Source organism: Hyperoodon ampullatus (genome assembly GCF_949752795.1).
Source record: "Hyperoodon ampullatus genome assembly, chromosome: 16".
Taxonomy (NCBI): domain Eukaryota; kingdom Metazoa; phylum Chordata; class Mammalia; order Artiodactyla; family Ziphiidae; genus Hyperoodon; species Hyperoodon ampullatus.
In genome coordinates, this window is record NC_136929.1 from 72,483,931 (window position 1) to 72,495,197 (window position 11,267).

An 11,267-nucleotide genomic window follows, 5' to 3' on the forward strand; every position below is an offset into this window, starting at 1 on the left:
CCCATCCCTGCAGGGCTCCCACAGCTCTCTGGGTACTGCCATCCAAGCATTTTCCCTTGTCTTGTGATGTTTGTTCCCCTACTTGACAATGAGCAGCTGAGGACAGGGACAATCTTTGATTCCTCATTATATCCACAATAAAATTTGAACTAAATGAACACAGAGTTTTGTTTTCACTTGTAAAATCATTTAAAGCTATATATTTAATGCATTATGAGAGTAACCACTGATACCATGCCATAGTCATTAAGCCAGCCTTGCAAATAAATTGAAAAATATGTAGCCCATATGCATTTATGGTTTATGGTATTTTCACAGGTCCTTCAATATCTCCCATTTTCTAAGTTTCCATACATAAGAACACAAATGTCTTGAAGTACACCTAGCTGATTAACTCCTCTGTAATCTCTTGAAAGTAGGTAGAGTCTTCTGTTTCATAACATTGTTTACGGCTTTTTCCTGTAAGGTAATCAATGATTGTTTGACCAGCAAATACCATTCACAATTTAAAAGACTAGAAATTCTTTTTTCCAAGACCATTCCTTTCAAGTTTAGCTAATGCCTTCTGGGCTATTCTCAGATTGACTGATTGATTGATTTTTGTTTTACTTCCTGTTCAATGCTCTTCCCAGAACAAAAGAAGAAGTACTTTATGGTTTACAAAATGCTATGTCAAGTTATTTTACCCTCTTAACAACCCTGCAAAGTAGATCTTCCTTTTTCCCATTTTATGGACAAGGAAGGCAAGTCTCAGGCTTCACCTGACCATGGTTATTCAGCTACCACTAAGCAATAGTATTATACAGAGATGGATTTGGCACTGCTGAGGTTCTTCACAGAAGGGTGACAGATTATAAATCCAATATTGAGAATTGTATCAAGGAGAGTATAAAGTACCCCCCACAAACACATTAGCACTACCAGTACCCAACTAACTGCCCATAAGATGGACTTTTTTGAGGTTAGATAAGGTCTATAACAAAGTCCCTTCCAGCTCAACCTTCCCTGATTTTACACATTCCACCTGAACTGAAGAGAACACACATGGGGATGTTTAATACAGTGGGAGGATTAACAGATAGTTTCTCAGTTGAGCAAAGACCATTTGAGATGCAGTAAGTGTATCAGGGGACTGGACTGGGGTAGCCCAGGGTAAGAACACAGCATGAATGGGCTTAGCCATCTCCAAAGAGTCTGTCCTAAGAGATAATTAGTAAATGGGATGCCGGGAGCCTAGAGAAGCATGCAAGCTGATGGGGGTATTTAGCCAAGACATGGGGTGGCAGGGGTGGAGGGGAAGCTATTATCTAACCTCCTGTAATGTGACCTGATTATCTAATTATCTGAACAAAGAATATTAATGGATGACTTGTTTTTATGGTGTCTATATAAAGAGGAACCAAAAGGAAAAACATGTTCCTTTCATCTAGGACTGTACAAGGGCGGTTAGATATACCATATCTAACAGAAATAAATATTTTCATCACTCTGGAGGGTGTATGTCCATTTCTATGAGGCTGGACTATTCAGTAGGATCCTCCATAGCCTGCACTGCACAACTCAAGAAACCCTTTTTCTCCACTCCTATGCTCACTAAATAATCCTCTGGTTACTCACTCAGTATCCAAAAATCTTGCTAATAACAATAAGGTGCCCTAAGTTCAGGCTTTCTTAAAGAAATGTCTGTATATCAGGACCACCTAAGGAATTTTTAAAAAATCTCTGGAGATTCTAATTCAGTTGGTCTGGAGTGGGGTCTTAGAATCTATGAAAAAAATCTCCCCAGGTGACAGATACACATTCAGACCCGGAAACTACTGCCCTAGATAAGTGCTTCTCACCCCTAAATGCACATTCAGACAATCAGCATGGGCGGGCAGTTTAACAAATACAAATACCAAGCCTTACTTTAGGCCAGTGGTTCTCAGCCTTGGCTGCTGGGCAGAACTGCTGGGGAGCTTTAAACACCACCGATGCCCAGCTCCCAGCCCAGGCCAACCAAGTCAGAATTGCTGGGAGTGGGAGGCGGACAACGGTAGTTTTTCCAATGTTCTCCAGGTGATTCCAGTATGTGGCCGGGGTTGAGAATCACTGCTCTAGATCAGGGGTCAGCAAACTTTTTCTGTAAGTGGCCAGAGAGCCAAAACGTAAATATTTTAGGCTTTGTGGGCTACACAGTCTGTCACGGCTACTCACTTACCTGCTGTCGTAGCACAAAGCATCCTAGACTGTGCATAAGTGAACATGCATAGCTGTGCTCCAATAAACAGAACAAGCAGCAAGCTGAATTTGGCCCAGGGCAGTAGTGTGCTGAAACCCTGCTCTCAGTGGAGGACACACATATTTTGGTTACTGGAGAGATATGTCCCTCATTGTAATTACTGGGATTCTAGGTTATAGAATACATAAAATAGTGTTAATATAAAACACTTGTTCTAGCGCCTGGCTCAGTTCAGGCTTAAAAAATCAGTCTCATTTGATTAGCGTGAGGTAGTCCCTTGAGTCAAACTGATGCTGGTTGCACTTGACAGAAGTTTCTGGACTTACGTGGCTACAGATCATTACTTAGAGACAGCTTTCTTGGGAATGATATGCAGCTAGAATGTGATCAAGATGGGACATAGCCCAGATGGTTTCATTGCCAAACATTTAAGGAACAAACAGATCAATTCTACACAAGTGTTTCCATAAAAGAGAAGCAAGGAACATTTCCCAACTTGTTTTATGAGGTCAGCATTATCCTGATACAAAACCAGACAAAGAAACTACAAGAAAAGCAAACTACTCCTAAAAAAAAATAATAATTTAAAATGACAAGTTAGATGATACAAACTTTAACACTTCATGAAGGGGACAATCTACATTTGGAGAACGGCAAAACAGAGTGGAAGGCAGGAAGCTTTTTATAGGATAAAGAACACGGATCAAGAAAAGTCATCGCTCAGGATCAGTTCCAGGACCCTTCCCTCCCCCTCCCCCTGAGGATACCCAAATCCATGAATGCTCAAGTTCCTCAAGTAAAATGGCACAGTACTTGCATATAACCTATGCACATCCTCCTGTGCACTTTAAATCATCTCTAGATTACTTATGATACCTAATACAATAGTTGCTGGAATGGCAAATTCCAGTTTTGCTTTTTGGAATTTTCTGGAATTTTTTTTTCAAATATTTTTGATCTGAGGTTGGTTGAATCTGAGGATGTGGAATCTGTGGATACAAAGGACCAACTGTATAAAGCCCAGAGTTGGTTTGGCATTTGGGGATGGGCTGACTGGATATACTGCCTTTCTGCTCAAGGGAAGAATTTATGGACACGAAAGTTACCTAAGTTTTGGTTTGCTGATGTGGCACCCAGGCAGGAGCGGCTCCATCTTGGGCCTAGAAAGTTATTTCAACACTGCACACTAATATGTCTTATGAACATAAACAAAAAATTCACAAGAAAATATTAACAAATCAGGTAATATATAAGAAAGATGCTACATCCTGACGAAGTGAGGGTATCCAGAAACTGTAAGGCTGACTCAATATTTGAAAATCACTTAATGTAATAATGCATCATATTAACAGACTAAGGATAAAAAAACCACATGGTCATATCAATAGATGCAGAAAAAACATTTAACAAAATTCAACATCTATTCATGATAAAAATTCTCAAGAACCTAGGATCAAGCTAATAAAGGGCATCTACAAAACAAAAACAAACAAAAAAAACCCATACAGCTAACACAATATTTAATAGTAAAAAGACTGGATACTTTCCCCCTAAGATTGGGAATGAGACAAGGATACCCCATCTTACAATTCCTATTCAACACTATACTGGAAGTCCTAGCTGTAAGGCAAGAAGGCATACAGATGGGGAAGGACAAAGTAAAGCCGTTTACCTGCATATGACATGACACAGAAAACTCTAAAGCTTCATTAAAAAAAAAAACAAAAACTACTAGAACTAATAAATGAACTTAGAAATGTCATAGAATACAAAGTCAATGTACAAGAATCAAGTCTATGTCTATATACTAGCAAGAAGCAACTGATAAAATCAAAATCAAAACCAAAACCACTTAAAAATAGTATTGAAAAAACCCACAAAATATCTAGGGACAAATTTTAAAAATATGTTTAAGACCTATACACTGAAAACTATAAAACACTGCTGAGAGAAATTAAGGAAAACCTAAATAAATGGAAAGATACGTGCTTATGTATTAGAAGACAACACTGTTAAGATATAAAAGTTCCAGAAGAAAACATTCAAGAAAATCTTTATAATCATGGGTTAGGCAAAATTCCTTAGATAGGATTCCAAAGACACAAAACACCAACACTCAGATTAATTGGATTTCATGTAAATTAAAATTTTCTGCTGTTTGAAACACACCAATAAGAAAATGAAAAGGCAAGCCAAGATTCCAGAAGGTATTTGCAATACATATATCTGACAGATGCTTTATATCCAGTATACATTAAAAAAAAAAAAAAAACTCTCGCAACTCAACGAAGTAAGCAAACTACAGATCTGCCTCAACTTACGATGGGGTTACGTCCAGATAAACCCATCATAAACTGAAAATATCCTAAGTCAAACATGCGTTTCATACCCCGAACCTACCGAACATCACTGCTTAGCCCAGCCTACCTTGAACGTGCTCAGAACACTCAACATTAGCCTACAGCTGGGCAAAATCATCTAACACAAAGCCTATTTCAAAATAAAGTGTTGACTATCTCACATAATTCATCAAATACTGTACTGAAAGTGAAAAACAGAATAGTTGTCTGGGTCCAGAATGGTTGTAAGTTCACTGGTTGTTCGCTCTTGTGACGGCGTGGCTGATGGGGAGCTCTGCTCGCTGCCACTGCCCAGCGTCACAAGAGAGGATCTATGCATTTCGCTAGCCCAGAAAAAGAGCCACAGTCAACATTCAAAGTATGGTTTTTACTGAATGCCAATTGTTTTTGCACGATGGAAAAGTCGAAAAATCATATGCCAAACCATCGTAAGTTGGGGACTGGCTGTACCTTTCAAAAGGTGGAGGAAAGGGCAAAAGATTTGAGAAACCAGTTCACAAAACAAAGACACAGTAATGCTCAACACCATTAGTCATCAGAGAGATGCAAATTAAAACCACAATGAGATACCACCATGTACTCTCTAGAATGGCTAAGTTTAAAAAGTGTGACAAGACCAAGTACTAATGAGGGTGCAAGCACCTGGAATTTTCATGCACTTACCATGTGACTCAGCAATGCCACCTAGGTTATTTATCAAGACAAATGAAAACAGATGTCCATACAAAGGCTTGTATATAAATGTTCATAGAAGCTTCATCCATTATAGCCCCAAACTGGAAATGACCCAAATATCCTTCAATATATGAATGAGTAGACAAAATATTGCTATATCCATATAATGAAATATTAATCAACAATAAAAGAGAACAAAACTACTCAACAACATTGATAAGTTTTTAAACATTATACAAAGCAGAAGCCAGACACAAAAAATTACATACTGTATGACTCTATTTATTTATTTATTTATTTATTTTGCAGTACGCGGGCCTCTCACTGCTGTGGCCTCTTCCATTACAGAGCACAGGCTCCGGACGCGCAGGCTCAGCGGCCATAGCTCACAGGCCCAGCCGCTCTGCGGCACGTGGGATCCTCCCGGACCAGGGCACGAACCCGTGTCCCCTGCATTGGCAGGTGGACTCTCAACCACTGCGCCACCAGGGAAGCCCCTGTATGACTCTATATGAAATTCTTGAAAAAAAAAAAAAAACTAATCTACAACGTCAGAAAGCAGATCAGTGTTTGCCTGGGGCTCGCATCAGGAAAGACAGGGGTAAAAAGGGACAGGGCAGAACTTTTAGGGGTGGTTTGGTGGTGCTTATACAGTTGTATACGTGTATTTGTCAAAGTGTATGTAACTGTATACTTTACGTGGGTACATCTGTTTTAGGTAATTACACCTCCATAATGTTAAACAAGAAAGACTATATCAGGGCTTTGAAGCCAGCACTAATATATGTCTGAAAGCCTTGGTAAAGGTATGTTATCCAGCTTGCCTTGCGAAAGACAGGTGGCCAGTGAATAGGGGATTTACATCGGCGAACTACTCCAACCTTCCTTCCTCTCAAAGCATCTGACCTCCTCCCTCTATACCAGCAGTTCTCAGAGTGTGGTCCCTGGATTAGCAGCATCACCCTCACCTGAGAACTTGCTGGAAACACAGATTCTCAGGCTTCACCTCAAACCTCCCAAATCACAAACTCGAGGGGCGGGACCCAGCCATCTGTGATTTTAAAAGCTGCCCCGTGATTCTAATGCACAAAAAAGTCTGAGAACCACTGCTCTGCACGACACGAAGGACTTCTGGCATCTCATCTTCATTCCGTATAGGCCTGTGTTGAATCCAGTTTTGGAAATTATTAAAAACACATCCACTTTCTTGAGTTAAATGAATCTGGAATTATCTTGTGTAAGGGCATCATATTGTTAATCTAAAAGCACATTCAAGATCTCTTCCTTCACATGTCCCTGAAATTCCTGTAGACATAAACTGGCAAGGTCCCCACATTCTTTCTACATGTTAAATTTCTTTGGGTTTGGCCTCCAGGGGGCATGCGGGGCTCTAACCACTAGCTCTGGGTTTGGAAATAAAGAGCACCGGGGCAAGAAGCTTACTGGCTTCCCTGACACACTGACCCCTCAGGTGAAGAAAGTCTTAAGGAAAAAAAGGACGACTTCTAAGTGAAGTGAATTCTTCCTTCTAAGTGAAGAATCTGCTTCCTTCCTCAGTCATACTCGCCCTTAGTTCTCAGGGTCCTACACAGCGCTCCAGTTTTCACACTGTAAACCTGGCAGGGCAGTAACTGCACCAGCTGTACTAAGTCAGGAGACTCACATCTGTCTTTTGCCAAGTGCTCTCTACCTGTAAGAAATGACACTCTAGGTTTCTGTACGTTGGTCTGGAGATTTGAATATGTTATTTACTTGCTTTAAACTTTCTCTGCTGTCAGAAGCAGCCACCCCACCATCCTGACTTCTTCCCATTCTGGTTGCCCAGAACCTTGCTGTAAATTGCGTGTGTGACTTCAAGTGACCAGATGGGGTAGCTATTTTACAAGTGCCTGCCAGGGACAGCTAGATTTCCTACCTGGATTCACTGCCTAACCTGACTCAGTGAGATAACTCAGCCCCAGTTCCCAAATTTCTCTGGGGACGTGTTTCCTGTGACACCAACTGTTTAATGCCAATCACTGCATCATTCAGAGATCCCGATTGCAGGCAACAACGTGTACTGTTTATTTCTGTTTATTTAAGCCCACGGGGATTTACTGGAATAATACTAGGAGCTCACAGCTCCAATAAAAAGCTTAGGAACAGCCTAAGAAAACAATCAAGAGCCAGGGGAGCTCCAGACATAAAGTGGCAGCGACACAGCAATGACCGTGCAGCACGAAGGGCGAAGGGCACTGCCTCTGGCAGTGATGGGTCACCTCACTGTTCCCCTCCTGTCCTTGCTCTAGAATCCAAGTCCAGGACTGAAGCTTGATCAGCTGACCTGGGTCACAAGCCTTCCCCAGGAGGCATGAGGAGCAGAGAAGTGGGCCCTCTTAGCACTCTAGAGAGGGAACAGCACGACCTCCCCCAAGACAACACAACTCAGAGGAAAGGCGGTTCCCCTAAAGCATTCAGAGTCTATCAGAGTAGATGCCGGACAGCCAAAATAAGACAAATGAGTCCTACAAAGTGCAAGGTGAAATAAAGAGAAATGGGATCTGGGTGCCGACCTTGCCTATCTTTCACCCAAAGCCAAACCCTCTAAGTATTCAGTTCTCATTTTATTAAGGAAAGAGAGAGCCTCTGAAGCCAGGGGTGACAAGAACACGTTAAACTATATCACAAAGATGCAAACGGTAAAAACCAGACTGTGGAAAACTCTATGGAACAAACAACTTGGTTTCTTCAACAACTAGCAAGAAAAAGAGAAAGAAATGGAGGTAGAAGCCGTAAATTATGAAACAGCTGGCACAAAACCAATCACAATGTGTGTAAATTACTTGGATCTGAGTCAAACAAAATAGCTTAAAAACTATTACTGGACCTTCAGAAATCTGAATACTGACTGGACATTTAATTATAAGGAATTATTGTTAACTTAAGTATGATAATAACAGTACTGTGGTTAGGTTAGCTTTATAAACTGAAACATTTACACCTGTAAATAATATCTGGAATTTCTTTCAAAATGACGTTGAGGGGGAAAGTGGGTAAAAAATATAGATGAGGGCTTCCCTGGTGGCGCAGTGGTTGAGAGTCCACCTGCCGATGCAGGGGACGTGGGTTCGTGCCCCGGTCCGGGAAGATCCCACGTGCCTCGGAGCAGCTGGGCCCGTGAGCCATGGCCACTAGGCCTGTGTGTCCGGAGCCTGTGCTCCGCAACGGGAGAGGCCTCAGCAGTGAGAGGCCCTCATACGGCAAAAAAAATATAGATAGATAGATAGATAGATAGATGAAATAAGATTGGCCATGGATAAATTATGGAAGTTAGATGATGGAAACATGAGATTATATTGTATTTTTCCACCTACTTTTAGATTTTTGAAATTTTCCATGATAAAAAGTTTAAAAAGAAGAAAAATGCAATGCTTCTTGGGCCTTATCAGTTCCCATTGTCTTTTCTTAAATGTTCATAATATAGTGCCTACTTTTAAGCCACAGTACCAAATGGAGAAGGCTCTGGCTGCCCTTGCTTGTCCTGGACTGGTGACTTTCTCATGTGATCGGGCAAGACATCAGCAGTATTAAGGGCAGCAGTGTTTCCCTATGGCTAATGATAACTACGATTATGATAACTAAAGTATCTCAAATATATTCAATATTCTGTGAAAAACATTAATTAGTAATGCTAAAAATTAAATGTAGCACTTTAAAACCAATGTAATTTTCTGTTCAAATGGAACGTCTATGTATTCATTGAAATGATTAGATTTAGGGCATTAAGAAGAGTAATGATAGAAATGGATTATAATACATTAAGTAGGAATCCATGAGTCCAAAGGATACCTTAAGGAGGAAGAGAAATGGGGGGGAGCCTGGCTTTACAAAAATCTGTCAACCAATAAATGCAGAAGGACTAATAAAATATCACAATGTTTCGGCCCTTTCCTGTCTCCAATGACCATGTTGCACATGACTGAGGTAAAGATTTTTCATGGATGCTAAAACCTCTGGGTGAAAGGTTCTTTGGGAACAGGATGTATACAAGGTCTCAAGGTATTACTTCACAGATTATTATTATTAATTACAAAAGGAAAACTGTACTATTACAATGGAGAGCTCTGGCGGCCACCACTTGTCCACCAAGTGATCGTACTTAGCATCACCAATAAGTGGGACAACCTGACCTCACATGGCTCTTGACATGACACAGGAAGTACATACATCACCTTTGTAGACATCTTGCCAAAAACGTTTATCCTGAATCTACTCGTGAGGAAATAAGGCAGCATGCTGACAATTGGTGAATCTCATGAATGTTATACTGGGTGTTCTATGTATTTTTTTTTTTCCTTTTGGCTGCACCGCATGGCTTACGTGATCTTAGTTCTTCGACCAGGGACTGAACCCGGAACCATGGCAGTGAAAGCCCAGAGTCCTAATCACTGGACCGCCAAGCAATTCCCCTCTATGTATTATTCTATTTTTCTCCAAGTTTCCAAATTAATAAGAGTTGGTGAAAAAAATAATTTGGTTTATGTTTTGCACGGTTTCTATACAATACAGAAAACAAAAAGAGTGGCTGAAGTCTTGAGTTAAAATCAATTCATCTCTCCAAAAGCAAATAAGCCTAGCCAAAGTGAAAGCTGAATTCCTTCTGGTCCCTCACTGATCCAAAGCTGTATCCTCTATGTGACCTCTATTTCGTCACAGAGATGAACAGTACAGCTTTTGTCTCCACCAGGTTGAGACACCGAAAAGAAGCAAAAAGACAAAGTACAACTGACAAAGCATGTCTACTGGCTCTAGACATAAATTCAAGATCTCGGAGCAAACTCTAAACTTTCAAAACTTGATTTTTCATCTTTAAAAGAAAAAACATTTTAGGGCTTCCCTGGTGGCACAGTGGTTGAGAGTCCGCCTGCCGATGCAGGGGACGCGGGTTCGTGCCCCGGTCCGGGAAGATCCCACATGCCGCGGAGCGGCTGGGCCCGTGAGCCATGGCCGCTGAGCCTGCGCGTCCGGAGCCTGTGCTCCGCAACGGGAGAGGCCCCAACAGTGAGAGGCCCGTATACTGCAAAAAAAAAAAAAGAAGAAAAAAGAAAAAACATTTTAAAGTCCCTTATACTTTTTCAATCTGGAAAAAAAAAAAAAAAAAACTCTGCTGAAATTCTATTAACAAACCTAACAGTATGTTCTCATACTTAAACAATATTTAAGGATGTATAATACAACAGAAGTATAGTTTTTTTAAAAATTGAAATATAGTTGACCACAATATTATGTTAGTGTCAGGTGTACTACATAATGATTTGACATTTGCATACATTATGAAATGATTGTCACGATAACTCTAGTAACCATCAGACCCCGTACAAAGTTATTACAATTTTATTGACATATTCCTTATGCTGTATATTACATCCCTGTGGCTTATTTATTTTATAACTAGAGTTTTCTACTTCTTAATCCCCTTTACTGATTCTGCCCAACCCCCCATCCTCCTCCCTTTGGCAACCACCAGTTTGCTTTCTGTATTTGTGAGTTTGTTTCTGTTTTGTTGCATTCCTTTGTTTTTTTACATTCCACAGTAAGTGAAATCATATGGTATTTGTCTTTCTCTGACTCATTCACTTAGCATAACACCCTCTCGGTCCATCCATGTTATCACAAATGGCAAGATTTCATTCTTTTTTATGGCTGAGTATTATTCCATGATATATATATACCACATCTTCTTTATCCATTCATCTGTTGATGGGCACTTACATTGCTTCCATATCTTGGCTATTGTCAATAATGCTGTAATGAACATAGGAGTGCATGGATCTTCCCAAATTAGTGTTTTTGTTTTCTTCAGAAAAATACCCAGAAGTAAACTGCTGGATTGTATGGTAGTCCCACTGTTAATTTTTTGAGGAACCACTCTGTTTACCACAGTGGCTGCACCAATTTACATTCCCACCAACAGGATTCAGGACTCCCTTTTCTCCACATCCTCGCCAACACTTGTTATTTGTGGTCTTTTT